At 44.6% G+C, this 19814-nt stretch overlaps 2 protein-coding genes across 2 annotated transcripts in view; one reads left to right on the plus strand and one right to left on the minus strand.

Annotated features, from left to right (window-relative positions):
- The window catches only part of rtn1a (reticulon 1a), a 52377-nt gene that overhangs the window by 29560 nt on the left and 3003 nt on the right, over positions 1-19814 (minus strand).
- Positions 13392-19814, plus strand: part of lrrc9 (leucine rich repeat containing 9) — a 71854-nt gene continuing 65431 nt past the window's right edge. Inside the window, exons 1-2 of the mRNA XM_034195411.1 lie at positions 13392-13401; positions 17514-17520. The gene's annotated coding sequence lies outside the window, so the exon portion shown is untranslated. The remainder of the gene's footprint in view (positions 13402-17513; positions 17521-19814) is intronic.

Genomic DNA, 19814 nt, shown 5'->3' on the forward strand with positions numbered 1-19814 from the left:
ATCGTGCGCACGCTTCTTCCTCTGCCAGACTGGAGGAGGTGCAGAGATGTCTGGCTGCACGTGAGTCTCCTCTCGCACCTCTGGTTCCTCAGACTCGTTCTCCCACTCATCGGTTACAACAGCAGGTGGAACACCTGTAGGAGCATCCTGAGGAGCTTCAGCAGGAACTGTGGAACGACATTTGGAGCCGAGTTTAATTGTGCGCACGTGACAGAAAACGCGCAGTGAAATGTGACGCCGCATTACAAGTCTTGTCAAAACTTGACAGTTTCCGTGTCACTTTGTAATAACGCGTGAGTTTGGGCTCCAAGAACCATCACAGGAACCACTACGAACGTTGTCACGTTCTATTAACGATCACTACTCATCAAGACGGATCAATACGCTCAGTTGCGACCTCCACGACGTGAGACGAAATGAGAGTGGTGTGTGACATTCGTGGAAGATTTTATGACAGGCAAAAACATGCTCCACAAATATCAAGACTATCACACACCAACACGCACTATTAAGAAACCTATTCAGATGCATTAGGTCACGTTAAGAATGTCAGGAATGTGTCACGAATGACAGAAAAATGACATTCGTAACGCGTCTTGCTTATGTGTAAATGCACCTTAAGCCACTGTAGTGCTCAGGCCTGCCTCTTCACCAAATTTCATTTAAATGAGCTCATGTTTTGAGATACCCTGTTGACTGACATTCCAATTAACCGAAAAATGCACTGAAAATCCAACCACGTTGGGGCAGGTAATACACGGTAACGACTCAGAGAGTCTATACTGAAAGCGAAGGTACAGCAAAACTATACAAAGTGCTGTGCTGGAAATTCAGCTGCTCTCAGCTACATCAATCAAAGACAACAAGGACATGATTGCTGTTCTATCTGGAGTTGGTTTAAATAAAAGGTAATCTGTCCCCGTTTAGATTTTGAACATACAGTATCTGTTTGCTCTGGTATTGATCTTGTTTTTGTTTCTGGGAGAGAGCTTTATGAATGACTGGACAGGATGTGGGTGGATCCAGATGGAGCGTCTGCTTTGGCTAAAAGCTGTCACTTCAGTACGACTTTAAAGATTGCTTGTGTTTTTATCATACAGACAATATTTGCAATCAATGTGTATAAATACAGGCAGGTGGTCTTGCATAGATTTTTTTTTTTCAAAGTGCTGACAGCAGCAATAATCCAACGAGCAATTAGTCTGAATAGATTACTACACAACACGGAGATCTAGACTCCAACAATCTGATTGTAAAGATACTTTAGTTTTCAAATGGATTTTTTTAAACAGTTTTTATGCAAAGGTTTCGTGTCCGTCCATCTGTCTGTCCATCTGTCCGTCCTCAGCACAAATCCAGTCCTATTGTCTTCAAATTGACAGGGAACATTTTTGGGACACAGACCTTGAACAAGTTTAAAGATGGCTAACCTTGACCTATTTTAAGAGGTTGAAACATCACTTTCTGTTTCAATCTATTAAGTTTTTTTTTTTTTTTTTTTTTTTTGAGTGGCGGGCATGACAGCCAATCAGAGTAGAGCTGTACTATGATGTCATTGGCTGGTTTGCTTCGTTTTGTGTGTTTATATACATGTTTCTCATATGTTCTGTAAAAGCTAGCGAGAAATAAACACTTCCAAAACTGAAAATGCTGTTTTTGGAACCTAATAAGAGAGAAAACTGACCCACCTTTCGTCAAAAAAGTGACAGCTGCCAATCAAAATCGGCCACGTCACTAAGCCCCGCCCCCTCTATGGCGTCATAGCCAATCAGAATCGATGACGTCACTATGTCCCGCCCCTAAGCCCCTCCCCTAGTCCCGCCTCCAAGCCCCGCCCCTTATGACATCACAGCCAATTATAATCGATGACGTCATTATGCCCCGCCCCTAAGCCCCGCCCCTGATCCCGCCTCCGAGCCCCCGCCCCTTATGACGTCACATCCAATCAGAGTCGATGACGTCAGTATGTCCCGCCCCTAAGCCCCGCCCCCAGCTCCTCCCCTAGTTCCGCCCCTGGCTCCTCCCCTAGCCCCACCCCCAAGCTCCTCCCCTAACCCCGGCCAAGCACCGCCTCCAAGCCATACCTCCCCTCCCACCCAGGGTCTAATATTTTAATGTCATTTTATTTCATGAATTAAAGAACGATTAAAAATACCTAGATCTTTTTAATGTATTAAAGAATTAACTAATTCTGAAATAATTAAACATAAATCACTGTCTATTATTTAATGACCCTTTAATATCTTTAATTCTTAAATTATTACGTTTCCTTTTCTGTTTTTTAATTCGTAAATTAAAGAAGGGGAACAAATACCCGTCTCTCTCGGCTGTAAGTCTTTGCAGCAAGACGGTCAAATACCCACGCATAGAGCCGCTCGCGGAAACATGACCCCACGGCTGTAAAACCTGTTGCAGACGCTGTGTCTGTGTGAGTGCGTGTGTGTGTGCGTGTGTGTGTGTGTGTGTGTGTGTGTGTGTGTGTGTGTGTGGCGGGACACCCGCTGAGCGGAGATGCTGCCACCGAGGTGATGAACCCGAAGAACAATAAACAATGCTCCTTATCACTCACGCCAGATGATGTTTTCTTTTAAGATATTAGCCGATCGATCATGGGGCGCGGGACACCCGCTGAGCGGAGATGCTGCCCCGAGCCCGAACAATAAACAATGCTCCTTATCACTTACGTCCCTGGGAACGAGTCAGCGAGCATTTCCACTACGACCGGTGAAGAGTGAAGATGCCTGGACCCCCAGCTATGGGTATAAAATAGAATAAATTTGCGGAAAAAATCCTGGAAAACCATGTTGTTTAATTAAGTTTTCTTGTCTTCGAGCAGAGTGCGAAAACCGCATCAGCTTTCAGGGTAAGTGATTTAAGTAATCTGTTTTGATAGAAATGAGTGTTTTTAAGTGATGCACGCCGTCTGAAACTGTTTTTTTTTTTTTTTTAGACAAAACCACGCAGACGGTCCAGAGCGCGTTCGGACCCGTCCTCGGTAATATATTTGAAATAGTACAGAATATCCGCTTGCGAGGGTGATGCTTTGTATTCATTTATTTATGTTAATTCTAGAAATCAAGTCAGAGCCCCCTGAAGAAGTTCGAAGGCTGGAAGCCCCGACTTCACCACGCAGATGTAAGTACAGCGATCGAGATTAAATCACGATTAAAACTCTGGAATAACCCGATTTTTTCTGTCACAGCCCATGGAGAAGCGGGTCAGTGGGAGAGACCCGTAAAACGATCCGCGGATGTACACGGTAAGGAGTCGGAGTTTATGTATTTATTTATTTTAAATATTTAATAACTAACGATTTTCTCTTTTTTCAGCACGCGGTGGAGGGAGACCGTCTATTTTCCACAGAGACGCAAGGCTCGAAGATATTCTGAGCTGGGATTAACCTCATCACGCAACTTTCTTGAAAATGTGTAGTCTGTTTTTATTTTTTTATTTTTTCTCTTATTCCGATGGAACGGGAGAATTCATTTTGAAGAGGTATATTAACTGAATTTCTTGAGGTAGATTCTTCCTGCTACAGATTTTAAAAGATGGAAGGAGAGAATTCACATCGGGAAAATAACTTCGGACGTGTATTGGATTTAAACGCTTCAATAATCGACTCAGCGGGGAGCGCTCCTGGAGCAGATGGTCCATTACCCGAGGCGTTAAATTCGCCGCCTCAAAATAACATCGAGTCCGGAGAGAGACTTTTAAGCCGTGTTCGTTTAACACCGTTAAATGAGGCTCTTAACAATTTAGCGGCTGAACGAGAATCGGAAGAAATTACCCCTACATCATTTCTGCGATTAACGCTATAAATTCGACGGTCCAGTCTGATACTGAAGAGCCCCCTGACCCCCCGCACACCTCACCTCCAGACGAGTCCGGTCCCGCGGCGTTGAACCAGGTACGTCTGACTCCGTTAAATAACGCCGTAAACCTCCTCGCGTGTGAAGTTAATCCTCACGTCCAATCCGCGGTGGATGAATTAAATCAAACGCCTAACGACGCTCGCGCTTTTTCACCTTTAAGAAGTCCCTCCCCGCGCAATGCGCGCGGAGAAGAGATTTTAAACAGAGCTCGTTTAACCCCGATAAACGCGGCGATCTCTGTTTTGATGGAAGACGGAGATGATGCACGACCGGGACCCAGCCGACACTCTCCCATGACGGGTGGTGGGGCTGCTAACGTCATCAGGAGACCTGCTTTTAACAATATCGAAATCAGGCTGCCTCTCAATTTCCAGCGCGCCGACGAAATTCCCGACTACGCGGAATTTTACCGTAACGTCGTTGGGGCTCTTCATAACTCGGTCGAAAAGGCTTTAACACACGCCAGGGCCGGGGACTTTATCCAAATGGAGATTCGTGGGGACTCAGTCTACAACGAGGCCACTTTGATCAGCTCATATAACGACGCTGGCGATGTGACGGGCTTCCAAAATCTGTTAGAACGATTGATACAATCAAATTCCAACGTTTTAGCCGACGAGTCTCTGGAATTAGTGGTTCAAGTCATCCGCAACCAGAACGGCGCGGGGAAGCGCAGAATAGATGACCTCCTCCATCACGAGGTTCTGAGGAAAAAATCCAAATGCCTTAATATCGTGTATAATCCTGACAACAGTTTATGTTTCGCGATAAACCTCGTTCAGTTATTGAATCCTCATCTGAGTACGCACGAGGCGGAGCAGCGCGGACTGGCGTTACAAAATAGCGTCGGATTAACGGAAGCTACGCCGGTATCTTTAGAGCAGGTGGGAAAATTTGAAAACGCTCTAGGTTGTAAAATTGTGGTGTTTTTCAGAGCCGAAGGGGAGAGAAAGCTGACAAAATTCCAGACAGGAATACCGGCGCAGCAGAAAACTCTTTTCGTTTTTCTGTTTAATAATCATTTTTACGGAATCATCGATTTAAAGAGATTTTTGGGAGTGAAATATGTATGTAAGTTTTGCTTTGAGGGGTACAATAACCACGCCTCCCATAATTGTCCGTCATATTGTAAAATTTGTGAATCCACGCAGTGTTATGAGAAAAATAACCCTGTATTCTGCAGCGAATGTAACAAGGAGTGTCGCTCTCCCACCTGTTACAGCCTGCATAAACAGCCGAAGTATCGTCCTTCCGCCGGTAAGTTCGTTAATGTGTGTGATAACAGAAAAAAATGCTCTCGATGTAAACGTGAGTATTACATAGCGTTTTCTAAAAACAGCGCTCCGCACGTGTGTAAGCAGAAGAGGTGTCATATATGCGGCGAGGCTCTCCAGGAGCCGGGCGAGGGTCACCTCTGCTATATGACCCCGCTCAAAGCTGAAGAGACGCATTCAGAGAAATATGTTTTTTATGATTTTGAAACGTATGTCGATAATAACGGGGAACACGTACCGTTTTACGTCAGCGCTGTAACAAAGACGGGTGATTTTTGGAGCGCATGGGGGACAGACTGCGTAGCCCGCTTCTTTAAACATTTTAGAACGAGAAAATTCAAAGAATACGTGTTCATCGCTCACAACTCAAAAGGTTTTGACGGCTATTTGCTTCTAAAGTATTTAGTCCAGCAGGGCGTAACCCCCGCTGTGATTATGACCGGGAGTAAACTATTACTCATGACAGACGCCGCCTTTAAACAGAAATATATAGATTCGTTATCTTTCCTTACAATGCGCTTATCTCAGATGCCTAAAGCCCTGGGAATCCGGCTGAAAGACGAAATCATCCGCAAAGGTTACTTTCCGCACCTGTTCAGTTCAGAAAAAAATCTGAACTATGTCGGTCCGTACCCTGACTCAGCGGCTTACGGGGTCGCAAATATGTCAGAGGGAGAAAGAGAGGAATTTAACGCGTGGTACGTGCGGAAAAAAAAACGCAATTTTCGATTTTAAAGCCGAGGCCGTTATGTATTGTGATAACGACACAAAAATCTTGGCTGCAGCCTGCTCCAAATTTATGTCTGAATTCATCGCAGAAACACTCGTGGATCCTTTTACCTGCGTTACAATCGCCTCGGCGTGTATGAAAGTCTTCCAAACTAACTTTCTTGCTCCAAAAACGCTGGCGATCCCCTCCGCTGACAATTATAGAACGAGGCATAAAAAATATTCGGACGTGGCCGTGCAATGGTTAGAATGGGTTGCTGAGACGCAAAACATTATCATCGATCATGCTCTAAACAGGGGCGAGAAAAAAATAGGAGGTTATTATGTTGATGGGTATGCTCAGATTGACGGCCGGATAAAAGTGTGGGAGTTTCTCGGATGTTTTTACCACGGGTGTGCAAGGTGTTTTACACAGCATGAAATAAACCCTCTCACAAACACCTCATTTGGAGAGCTCCACGCAGCGTGTCAGAAAAAAATAGCCTTTCTGCGGGCTATGCCGGGCGTCACCCTCAACGTAATTTGGGAGCATCAATGGCTTGAAATGAGGCTGAGGGATGAGAGCGTTCGGTGTTTCCTCGCCCGCAGGGGGTTACCGCCGCCTCTCGAACCTCGCGACGCTTTATACGGCGGTCGGACTTGCGCGGCCCATCTGAGGTACACGGCTGAGCAAGATGAGACGGTCTATTACGTCGACGTGACCTCGCTGTATCCTTACGTTAACGTAAATTTCACATATCCCACGGGGCATCCGGAAATTATAGAGAGAAATTTCAGAGACCCCAGGACTTATTTCGGGCTCATCAAAGCCATCGTGTACCCGCCCCAGGGGCTAAAATTCCCCGTCCTCCCACACAGAACTCCTCACGGTAAACTGGTGTTTACTCTGTGTCGCACCTGCGCTGATGAAAATAATCAAGCTGCAGCGTGCACACACAGTCAGCAGCAGAGAGCTCTGTCTGGGACTTGGACGACCCCGGAATTCCACAAAGCTCTGGATACAGGCTATGCTGTAGCTAAGATTTTTGAAGTCTGGCATTTTGAGGAAAAAAGTGATAAAATCTTTGAGGGGTACATAAACACCTTCTTAAAACACAAGCAGGAAGCCTCTGGTTTCCCTCCCGAATTTGATAAAGACTCCGAGAGCAGAGAAAAATACATCACGGACTACTGGCTGAATCAGAAGATTCGTTTAGACCCAGAAAAAATCAGTCACAATCCGGCAAAACGTCAGATGGCTAAGATCTGCCTCAACTCCTTCTGGGGGAAATTCGCCCAGAGGGCAAATCTGACGCAGACCGCGCTCGTTAAAAATGCTGACGATCTGTTCAGGTATCTGTTTTCTGAAGAGTACGAGGTCACATATCTAACATTCCTCAGCAGTCAGGCGGCTATGGTTCAATGGAGGTACGGCCCGCGGCACGTCAGCCGACCGGGTAAAACCGTCAATATTTTCATCGCGGCGTTTACAACGGCGTACGCGCGTTTGACCTTGTACGGTTTTATGGAGGCTGTGGCAAATCCTGACAGGATTCTGTATTATGATACCGATAGCCTGATTTACGTTTGTAGGCGGGGTGAAACCCCGCTGCCTACCGGTAATTATCTGGGGCAGCTCACCGACGAGTTGAACGGCGACGTCATCACAGAGTTTGCAGCGGCGGGACCTAAAAGTTACGCATATAAAACCGCACGAGGTAAAACGGTCATGCGTGTGAAGGGGATCACTCAAACCCACGAAAGCTGTCAGAAAATAAACTTTGACAGCGTCAAAGATCTGGTCGAGGGTTATATAAAAGATCCCGCCCTCGCTGCATCTATCATAACGCCGCAGCAGGGAATTAAACGTCATAAAAGCAGTTTCAGTTTGACAAACGTGTCATTTCAAAAATCCTTCAGGGTGGTGTATGACAAGCGGCGTCTTTTAAAGGACGGGGAAACCGAACCGTTCGGATTTTGAAACATGTCTCACTCTGGAAATACGGTGGAGATTGACCCCAGACTTCAGCTCCCATTCTCCTGTCTCATCGTTGGACCGAGTGGTTCGGGAAAGACTGTGTTTGTGAAAACATTGCTGGAAAATTGTAGCCACGCTATGAGACATGTGCCTGACAACATTGTATGGCTGTATACGTCTGAACAACCTCTGTATTCTGAACTGAAGAATAAAAATATTAAATTTGTAAGAGGACTCCCTGACTCATTTCTGGACGACAGCCTTTTCCCTTTTTTTTCTGACACGCTGCGTGGAGCTCTCCAAATGAGGTGTTTGTGAGAGGGTTTATTTCATGCTGTGTAAAACACCTTGCACACCCGTGGTAAAAACATCCGAGAAACTCCCACACTTTTATCCGGCCGTCAATCTGAGCATACCCATCAACATAATAACCTCCTATTTTTTTCTCGCCCCTGTTTAGAGCATGATCGATGATAATGTTTTGCGTCTCAGCAACCCATTCTAACCATTGCACGGCCACGTCCGAATATTTTTTATGCCTCGTTCTATAATTGTCGGCGGAGGGGATCGCCAGCGTTTTTGGAGCAAGAAAGTTAGTTTGGAAGACTTTCATACACGCCGAGGCGATTGTAACGCAGGTAAAAGGATCCACGAGTGTTTCAGCGATGAATTCAGACATAAATTTGGAGCAGGCTGCAGCCAAGATTTTTGTGTCGTTATCACAATACATAACGGCCTCGGCTTTAAAATCGAAAATTGCGTTTTTTTTTCCGCACGTACCACGCGTTAAATTCCTCTCTTTCTCCCTCTGACATATTTGCGACCCCGTAAGCCGCTGAGTCAGGGTACGGACCGACATAGTTCAGATTTTTTTCTGAACTGAACAGGTGCGGAAAGTAACCTTTGCGGATGATTTCGTCTTTCAGCCGGATTCCCAGGGCTTTAGGCATCTGAGATAAGCGCATTGTAAGGAAAGATAATGAATCTATATATTTCTGTTTAAAGGCGGCGTCTGTCATGAGTAATAGTTTACTCCCGGTCATAATCACAGCGGGGGTTACGCCCTGCTGGACTAAATACTTTAGAAGCAAATAGCCGTCAAAACCTTTTGAGTTGTGAGCGATGAACACGTATTCTTTGAATTTTCTCGTTCTAAAATGTTTAAAGAAGCGGGCTACGCAGTCTGTCCCCCATGCGCTCCAAAAATCACCCGTCTTTGTTACAGCGCTGACGTAAAACGGTACGTGTTCCCCGTTATTATCGACATACGTTTCAAAATCATAAAAAACATATTTCTCTGAATGCGTCTCTTCAGCTTTTGAGCGGGGTCATATAGCAGAGGTGACCCTCGCCCGGCTCCTGGAGAGCCTCGCCGCATATATGACACCTCTTCTGCTTACACACGTGCGGAGCGCTGTTTTTAGAAAACGCTATGTAATACTCACGTTTACATTGAGAGCATTTTTTTCTGTTATCACACACATTAACGAACTTACCGGCGGAAGGACGATACTTCGGCTGTTTATGCAGGCTGTAACAGGTGGGAGAGCGACACTCCTTGTTACATTCGCTGCAGAATACAGGGTTATTTTTCTCATAACACTGCGTGGATTCACAAATTTTACAATATGACGGACAATTATGGGAGGCGTGGTTATTGTACCCCTCAAAGCAAAACTTACATACATATTTCACTCCCAAAAATCTCTTTAAATCGATGATTCCGTAAAAATGATTATTAAACAGAAAAACGAAAAGAGTTTTCTGCTGCGCCGGTATTCCTGTCTGGAATTTTGTCAGCTTTCTCTCCCCTTCGGCTCTGAAAACACCACAATTTTACAACCCAGAGCGTTTTCAAATTTTCCCACCTGCTCTAAAGATACGGCGTAGCTTCCGTTAATCCGACGCTATTTTGTAACGCCAGTCCGCGCTGCTCCGCCTCGTGCGTACTCAGATGAGGATTCAATAACTGAACGAGGTTTATCGCGAAACATAAACTGTTGTCAGGATTATACACGATATAAGGCATTTGGATTTTTTCCTCAGAACCTCGTGATGGAGGAGGTCATCTATTCTGCGCTTCCCCGCGCCGTTCTGGGTTGCGGATGACTTGAACCACTAATTCCAGAGACTCGTCGGCTAAAACGTTGGAATTTGATTGTATCAATCGTTCTAACAGATTTTGGAAGCCCGTCACATCGCCAGCGTCGTTATATGAGCTGATCAAAGCGGCCTCGTTGTAGACTGAGTCCCCACGAATCTCCATTTGGATAAGTCCCCGGCCCTGGCGTGTGTTAAAGCCTTTTCGACCGAGTTATGAAGAGCCCCAACGACGTTACGGTAAAATTCCGCGTAGTCGGGAATTTCGTCGGCGCGCTGGAAATTGAGAGGCAGCCTGATTTCGATATTGTTAAAAGCAGGTCTCCTGATGACGTTTAGCAGCCCCACCACCCGTCAATGGGAGAGTGTCGGCTGGGACCCGGTCGGTGCATCATCTCCGTCTTCCATCAAAACAGAGATCGCCGCGTTTATCGGGGTTTAAACGAGCTCTGTTTAAATCTCTTCTCCGCGCGCATTGCGCGGGGAGGGACTTCTTAAAGGTGAAAAAGCGCTGCGGCGTAGGCGTTTGATTTAATTCATCCACCGCGGATTGGACGTGAGGATTAACTTCACACGCGAGGAGGTTACGGCGTTATTTAACGGAGTCAGGACGTACCTGGTTCAACGCCGCGGGACCGGGACTCGTCTGGAGGTGAGGTGTGCGGGGGGTCAGGGGGCTCTTCAGTATCAGACTGGACCGTCGAATTTATAGCGTTAATCGCAGAAAATGATTGTAGGGGTTAATTTCTTCCGATTCCGTTCAGCCGCTAAATTGTTAAGAGCCTCATTTAACGGTGTTAAACGAACACGGCTTAAAAGTCTCTCTCCGGACTCGATGTTATTTTGAGGCGGCGAATTTAATGCCTCGGGTTAATGGACCATCTGCCTCCAGGAGCGCTCCCCGCTGAGTCGATTATGAAGCGTTTAAATCCAATACACGTTCCGAAGTTATTTTCCCGATGTGAATTCTCTCCTTCCATCTTTTAAAATCTGTAGCAGGAAGAATCTACCTCAAGAAATTCAGTTAATATACCCTCTTCAAAATGAATTCTCCCGTTCCATCGGAATAAGAGAAAAAATAAAAAAATAAAAACAGACTACACATTTTCAAGAAAGTTGCGTGATGAGGTTAATCCCAGCTCAGAATATCTTCGAGCCTTGCGTCTCTGTGGAAAATAGACGGTCTCCCTCCACCGCGTGCTGAAAAAAGAGAAAATCGTTAGTTATTAAATATTTAAATAAATAAATACATAAACTCCGACTCCTTACCGTGTACATCCGCGGATCGTTTTACGGGTCTCTCCCACTGACCCGCTCTCCATGGGCTGTGACAGAAAAATCGGGTATTCCAGAGTTTTTAATCGTGATTTAATCTCGATCGCTGTACTACATCTGCGTGGTGAAGTCGGGGCTTCCAGCCTTCGAACTTCTTCAGGGGGCTCTGACTTGATTTCTAGAATTAACATAATAATGAATACAAAGCATCACCCTCGCAAGCGGATATTCTGTACTATTTCAAATATATTACCGCGGACGGGTCCGAACGCGCTCTGGCCCGTCTGCGTGGTTTTGTCTAAAAAAAAAAAAAAAAAACAGTTTCAGACGGCGGTGCATCATTTAAAACACTCATTTCTATCAAAACAGATTACTTAAATCACTTACCCTGAAAGCTGATGCGGTTTTCGCACTCTGCTCGAAGACAAGAAAACTTAATTAAACAACATGGTTTTCCAGGATTTTTTCCGCAAATTTATTCTATTTTATACCCATAGCTGGGGGTCCAGGCATCTTCACTCTTCACCGGTCGTAGTGGAAATGCTCGCTGACTCGTTCCCAGGGACGTAAGTGATAAGGAGCATTGTTTATTGTTCGGGCTCGGGGCAGCATCTCCGCTCAGCGGGTGTCCCACGCCCCATGATCGATCGGCTAATATCTTAAAAGAAAACATCATCTGGCGTGAGTGATAAGGAGCATTGTTTATTGTTCTTCGGGTTCATCACCTCGGGGCAGCATCTCCGCTCAGCGGGTGTCCCGCCACACACACACACACACACACACACGCACACACACACACGCACTCACACAGACACAGCGTCTGCAACAGGTTTTACAGCCGTGGGGTCATGTTTCCGCGAGCGGCTCTATGCGTGGGTATTTGACCGTCTTGCTGCAAAGACTTACAGCCGAGAGAGACGGGTATTTGTTCCCCTTCTTTAATTTACGAATTAAAAAACAGAAAAGGAAACGTAATAATTTAAGAATTAAAGATATTAAAGGGTCATTAAATAATAGACAGTGATTTATGTTTAATTATTTCAGAATTAGTTAATTCTTTAATACATTAAAAAGATCTAGGTATTTTTAATCGTTCTTTATTCATGAAATAAAATGACATTAAATATTAGACCCTGGGTGGGAGGGGAGGTATGGCTTGGAGGCGGTGCTTGGCCGGGGTTAGGGGAGGAAGCTTGGGGGTGGGGCTAGGGGAGGAGCCAGGGGCGGAACTAGGGGAGGAGCTGGGGCGGGGCTTAGGGCGGGACATACTGACGTCATCGACTCTGATTGGATGTGACGTCATAAGGGGCGGGGGCTCGGAGGCGGGATCAGGGGCGGGGCTTAGGGGCGGGGCATAATGACGTCATCGATTATGATTGTCTGTGACGTCATAAGGGGCGGGGCTTGGAGGCGGGACTAGGGGAGGGCTTAGGGGCGGGACATAGTGACGTCATCGATTCTGATTGGCTATGACGTCATAGAGGGGGCGGGGGCTTAGTGACGTGGCCGATTTTGATTGGCAGCTGTCACTTTTTTGACGAAAGGTGGGTCAGTTTTCTCTCTCTAATAACACCTCTGAACTTATTTACAAGACATTTTGCGGCCGTTAGCATGGTGATGTCACAGGCTGGTGGCTAGCTGCAAAACTCCATTTCGTTTTTTGTGTAAATACATAATCTTTTGTCATAGATATATAAAAGCTAGTGAGAAATAAACACTTCTAAAACTGAAAACACTGTTTTTGTAACCTGATAACACCTCTAGAGTTCTTTACAAGACATTTTGCAGACGTTAGCATGCTAACGTCTGCTAACTCAAAGCTAACTTCTTATTAAAGTTAAATTTGTCTCATTAATACCTGCACATGCACAGAGGGTGATTTACAAATATTCCTTGATTTGCACAACTTCCGCTCTTAAAACATAAATATTGTTTCTGATTGATTGATGGAGGGACTTTATTGAGCATGTACAAATTGTACATAAGACAGTAGTATCTTAATAATTAACTGAACAACTGCAAATTAGAAAGAACAGAATGCTCATGTGGCCGAAGGTATTTTAGCGTTATAGTCTATGTTGCTGACACTGTTCACCAGGGCTGTCAAAACTAAGAATTGAAATGAAAATAACTCTTGAATTTCAGTTCATTTGTGAGTTTAGTAAAATTTTGAACAAGATGCAGAATTACAAATGTAAAATTCTGAATCTTGCACAGCCCCGATAGTCACACACTCGCATAACATATATTTTACAGCTACTAGGGGCGATTGAGACATTTTTTACCCTGACCCAGAAAAAGTAGGGTGTGGTTCTCCATCTTTTGCATTCTGAGATACCAACATTTCTGGAGAACGTCTGAAATGTTGACTCACTGGGTGCAATGTTGAAAATTATTAGTTGCTCAGAATGCCCTGCTTTTTCTGAGTCAGGCTCAAAACTTCCCAATCACCCCTCGTATGTGTAAAAGAAAGCCAGCCTACCTGGCTGGCAGAGAATCTAAGTATATAGATGTGGAGGAGGATATACAGGTGGGTGACGTGCTTTGAAAACACCAACACCTGAGTCCTGTCACCTGTCACAGTGCAGCACAAGTGCCATTGTTGGTTTGTGACTACTGCAGTTGTCATTTTATTCCCACTCAGAGCCCACACGGTTTAAGTACTTGTGTTTGTCTGCGCACCGACGGGCGTGAGGTCAGGTGTAGTGCTGGTGCGTTGTTATCCTGAGGCAGCAGAAAATGACTGCACCAAAGACCACCGAAAATCTGGGCTAAAGTCCAGTGTTGTTTTTCTGGTGATGACAGTGGAGTGCATTAACACATCGGTCCAAACTCTCCCACTGGTGTTTATGTGAGTCGAGAACTGGTGAATGTATTTATTTCTTACTGTGCAGCCAATGGGGCAGACATCACAATGTGCAGGGAGTCAAACATTTCACTTGTGAGTGTCAAGTACAACTTCAGGTGTACTTGCCTGATTATTGTCACCAAATTTAGTATATGAATTATACATAGTGACCCAAAGAAACCTATAGATTTTGGGTCAAAAAGTCAAAGGTCAAGGTCACAGGAGTGTAAAAATTCTCTGAGTGCAATAACCTTTTTTTTTTTTTTACTGCCCGATTATCATCACATGTGCTATATGTGTTTTGTATGTTGGCCTCAAGAAGCAGAGGTGGGTAATCCCAGCTTTTGCGAACAGTGTTGCCAGAGTAACTTTGAAAAGTTACTTGTTTAGTTACTTTATACAGTTATGTTTTACAGTTACTTTATACAGTTACTTCATTAGCAGCTGTGGACAACAACAAGATTGAGTACTCAGAAAAGTAACTATTAGTTACTTTGCTGATTGGTCACTTTACTGATTACTCAATCTTAAGAGTAACCACGTTAGATTACTAGTTACCTTATTAATTACATTACTTATTACTTGGAAGTGGTCGGCAGCTTCTAATAAAGTAATTGCATAAAGCTGCTAATGAAGTAACTGTATAAAGCAACTAATAAAGTAACTTTTCAAAGTTACTTTGGCAACACTGTTGGCGAGTAAAAGTCCCACCATGTATTGCTTTTACCTGTGCAACAAAAGCATGCTCATCTACGTGCCTTAAGAGTTGAACTAGTTAGAATCAGTTGGTGGGTGCATGGAACAAATATGTGGCAGGACATTTACTCAAAGAAGCCGGGATTACCTACCTCTGCCAAGAAGCCTATTGACTTTGTGGTCAAAAGTTCAAGGTCACTTGTGAGTGCAATAACGTTTTCCCTAATTGCCTGATTGTCACCAAATGTGGTATGTGCATTAGTGACCCTAAGAAGCATACTGATTTAGAGGACAAAAGTCAAAATCACTTCTTCATAGTCCATGAAGACTCCTGTCTGATCTCATCTGTCAACTTGTCCATCACCATTGCGAACAATAAAGGACTCAGAGCTGATCCTTGGTATAATCCCACCTCCACTTTGAATGAGTCTTGTCATTCTTACTGAGCATCTCACCGCTGTCACACTTTCCTTGTACATGTCCTGCACTACCTCGCATTCTTCTCTGCCACTCCAGACGTCCTCATACAATACCACAACTCTTCTCTTGGCAGTCTATCATAAGCCTTCTCTAAATAAACAAACACACAGTGTAACTCCTTCTGGCCTTCTCTATACTTCTCAATCAGTATTCTCAGAGCAAACATTGCATCTGTAGTGCTATTTCTTGGCATGAAGCCATATTGCTGCTCACAGATCTTCCCCTGTTTTCTAAGCCTAGCTTCTACTACACTTCCCAAAACTACATGCTGTGGCTGATCAACTTTATGCCTCTGTAGTTACTGCAGCTCTGCACATCTGGACCAACTGCCTTTTCACTCTTCATCCTCTTCATAGCTGCTCTCACTTCATCCTTACTAATCTCTTAATCTTCCTGATTTACTCTCCACATCATCCAGCCTTTTCTGTTTCTCATTTTCTTCATTCATTATCTCATCAAAATATTCCCTCCACCTTCTCAACACTCTCCTCACTTGTCAGCACATTACTATCGGCATCTCTTACTACTCTAACCTGCTGCACATCCTTTCCACTCTGTCCCTTTGTCTGGCCAATCGGTACAAGTCCTTTTCGCCTTCTCCTTGTACAACTAGCTATATGCCTTTTCCTTAGCTGTTGCCACTTCTCTTTTCGCTTTACCCCACATCTCGTTATACTCCTGTCTGCTTTCTTCGTCTCTCAGACTATCCCAATTCTTTTTGCCAACCTCTGTCTCCTTATGCTTTCCTGGGCATCTTCTTTCCACCACCAAGTCTCCTTGTCTTCCTTCGGCTGTCCAGATGTCACACCCTTCCTAGCTGTCTCACTCAGCATATCTCCAGTACTTTTCCAGTTGTCCAAAATTGCTTCCCCTCCCTCCAGTGCCTCTCTCACCTGCTCACTGAATTTCACACAACGGTCTTCCTCCTTCAGCTGCCACCATCTGATCCTTTGGTGAGCTCTCACTCTCTTCTTTTTCTTCACCTCTAAAGTCATCCTACAAGCTACCATCCTCTGCTGTCTAGCTGCACTCTCTTCTGCCACCATTGTACAGCCTCCAATTTCTTTTAGCTTGCATCTCCTTAAAAGAATGTAGTCCACGTGTGTGCACCTTCCTCCACTCTTATGTCACTCTGTGCTACTCCCTTTTCCTAAAGTAGGTATTCACCACAGCCATTTCCATCCTTTTTGCAAAATCAGCTACCATCTGCCCTTCCATATTCCTGTTCTTGATACCATATCTACCATTACTTCCTCATCACCTCTGTTCCCTTCCCCAGCATGCCCATTGAAGTCCACTCCTGTCACCACTCTTTCATGCTCTAGCACACTCTGCACCACCTCATGTAACTCACTCCAGAAATCTTCTTTTCCTTCATCTCACAATCTACCCGTGGGGCATATGCACTGATGATATTCATCATCACCCCATCAGTTTCCAAGTTCACACTTATCACCCTGCCAGACACTCTCTTAACCTCCAACACATTAACATACTCTTCCTTTAAAATGACCTCAACACCATTTCTCTTCCTGTCCATACCATGATACAACAACTTGAACCCACCACTTATGCCCCTGTTCTTACTTCGCTTCCATTTGGTCTCTTGTACACACAATATATTATCTACTTTTCTCCTCAACGTCACATTAGGCAGCTCTCTCCCTTTATTAGTCATATTGCCAACATTCAAAGTCCCAACTCTCACTTCCGCCCTTCTAGTTTTCCTGTTCTTCTGCTGTCTGTGGATATGTTCTCCTCCACCTCTTCTTCTTCTTCACCCAGGAGTAGCCCTATTTCTGCCAGCACCCTGTTGGGCAGTGGCACCGGCAGTGGTAATTGTTAACTCTGGCCTCGACTGATCCGTTATGGAAATTAAATTTGTACTCTGCTTGGCGTGTTTAACACCGGATGCTCTTTCTGACGCAACACTACTTACTTATCCGGGCTTAGGACCATCACTCGGAGTGTAATGGCTGCACACTCCTTGTGGCTGAGTTAAAAGTCAAAATCACTGAACTGTACTTTTTAAAACTCTTCTGCAGAAAAGTGTCATTCGTCAATGATAAGCTTATCATCCTTTGCGCAGGGTGCCGTGGGTTAGTGCAGACTACGTGATTGTTATATATAATTGGAAGTTAATTCCTAAATTATACCATATGAAGATGCTTCTGTGTGGAAGCATCTCCATTTGCTGTATTTCTCCATTCATTTATTCAGGTTGTCCCTTTAATTTGTCACCTGTCGTTATGCCCGTATGAGGGAGAATAAATGTTTGAGAGTCTAATAGTGAATTATGGCTTGCACGACCCCTCATGTTTTTTGTCCTTGGCTCAGTCTGTCACACATTTATCTGTTCTTTTCTCTGCATTAGCTAATTGGTTGTGGAAACCAGTAAAGATAAGACTATAAATCCGAGAGGTGGCACAGGATTAATGCCTAAATTATTCTCTCAGCAGCACTATTCTGCAGAGAAGTTACACCTTAGTCATTAAATATATTACACTATTGCTTTTTTTATTACAGTAGCTTTACAGAAGCTGAATCTAAGGTGCCTTTGTGGGGGAAAAGGCTTTTATAATTTTGTCCCAGCCATCCAGGTATGTGCAATGCTGGCCTTCTCATCACACGTTCACCATTAAGCCTCTTTCCTCTCCGCATTGTATTAGCTTGCATCTTTATCATCTTGTCTGAAAAGGCCTCGTACTGCTTTGGCCCGCTGGGAGCAGCAGCAGAACGGAGACCTAAATGCACTGTGCTGCAGTCCAGCAAAGTCCACTAAGTGCTCACTCTAAATCTAAAAAAAGAGAGAGACTTTTATGCTGTATCATCCTAATCACCGATGTTATGCTTCAAAGAAGGAAGACTAAAATGTGTTTGATAATCTTGTGAGAATCAGATCTGACTGCAGACTTTTCTGTGCACATTCATGCCTGGTTGTGATGCAGCACCGTTTTCTGCAAGCTTCTCCCCCGTGTTTCTGGAAGCCTTTCCAGGATGAGAACCGCTGCCTGTTATAGAGGCGATACGTGCTGTTCTGTTTGTAACCCGAGGCTCGATTTCTCTCCTGAGGTAATTTAATACCACTGATACCAGCATTACTGGGGGGGGGGGGCATGGGTAGATCAGTGTTGTGAACAAGATTGAGGGCAGGCATAGATCGATTACCCAGAGAGACAACTCTAGACACCTCAAAGGGATACAGCTGCACTGCGCATAATGTTCAAATGGCCAAATGCTCCTGCAGGAACATATCTTGTGTGAGTGATCTGTTGGAGCAATATTTGACAAAGATTAGAGCAGACTTGTATACAGCTCTTCAGGAGGAAAACATCCACTCATCCTGTAGGCTGTGGACAAGACTTGGAAAAAGGACAGACTGTAGCTTGGCTCAGAGGAGGTCACATCGATAGTAAGTAGTTCCCTTTGTCTTCTCCCTTGTTTTCACTTGAGGTCGCCACAGCAGATCTGCCTGTTGGATTTGGCACAAGTTTTATGCCGGATGCCCTTCTTGACACAACACCACATTACATGAAGAATGGGCAGGTTCCTTAAACTGGGAACCTTACGCTCTGGAAACAAACGCACTTAACTGCTTGTCCACCATCCCTGACCTGACTGGCCACACTTAGATTAGATTAGATTAGATTAGATAGAACTTTATTAATCCCTTGGGAAGACTCCCTCAGGGAAATTAAGGTTCCAGCAGAATTGTATAGCAGTACTAAGGGCAAGAAGCACACAGAGTATCAAAAGTGAAAATAAAAAACAATTTGCAAATATAAATACCAGATATATTGATCAATACTGGTTTACTGGCTACTACTGTTCCTCTCGTTCCCGACCTCTGTCTTCCTGTTACTCCTCCTCCCCCCGAGTGAGGAGTTGTACAGTGTGATGGGACAAAGGAGTTTTTCCAGTCTGTTGGTCCTGCACTTGGGAAGGAGCAGTCTGTGGCTGAAGAGGCTCCTCTGGTTGCTGATGACAGTGTGCAGAGGGTGACTGGCAAATTAACCACTTTAAACCATCTTCATCACATGAAGTGGGCCACAACTGGAAACCTCTCCAGGTCTGCAGATGCTCCTTTTGTCAAATGCAGTAACAGTAACATGAACCTAATGTGTCTGTTTTGATGGTGGGAGGAGCCCGAGGTGATCACACAGACAATATTTTAACCCACAAAGGACAGGCTTCATTTTGTACTTTGCAGACGTGAAGTCTACGATTGTTTGAAACTAATTATTGCTTGATTTGGCCCGGCAGAGCTGGCAAAATGAGACCGGACCAAGCAGCAAGGATAAGAAACAAGAAAAAAAAAAACACCACCACCACTTTGTCCTCTCAAACATCACCTCATGAATTTTTCAGTGGATCCATAAATAAAAGTGCAGGGATCCACTTTTGCTCACCAAGCAAATAGCGATTCCTGCTTCTTCAGAATTAAAAATAGCAGCATAAGCCTTGCTGAGGATAGTGACAGACAAAAACATGGTGTCTACTTTGACACCTGGTAACACCTGACAACAACATCAGCCAGTTTCTATGGCATAAAATCAAAGAATCATCACGGTCCTGAAAATCCA

Source organism: Thalassophryne amazonica, chromosome 19 (genome assembly GCF_902500255.1).
Source record: "Thalassophryne amazonica chromosome 19, fThaAma1.1, whole genome shotgun sequence".
NCBI classification, from domain to species: domain Eukaryota; kingdom Metazoa; phylum Chordata; class Actinopteri; order Batrachoidiformes; family Batrachoididae; genus Thalassophryne; species Thalassophryne amazonica.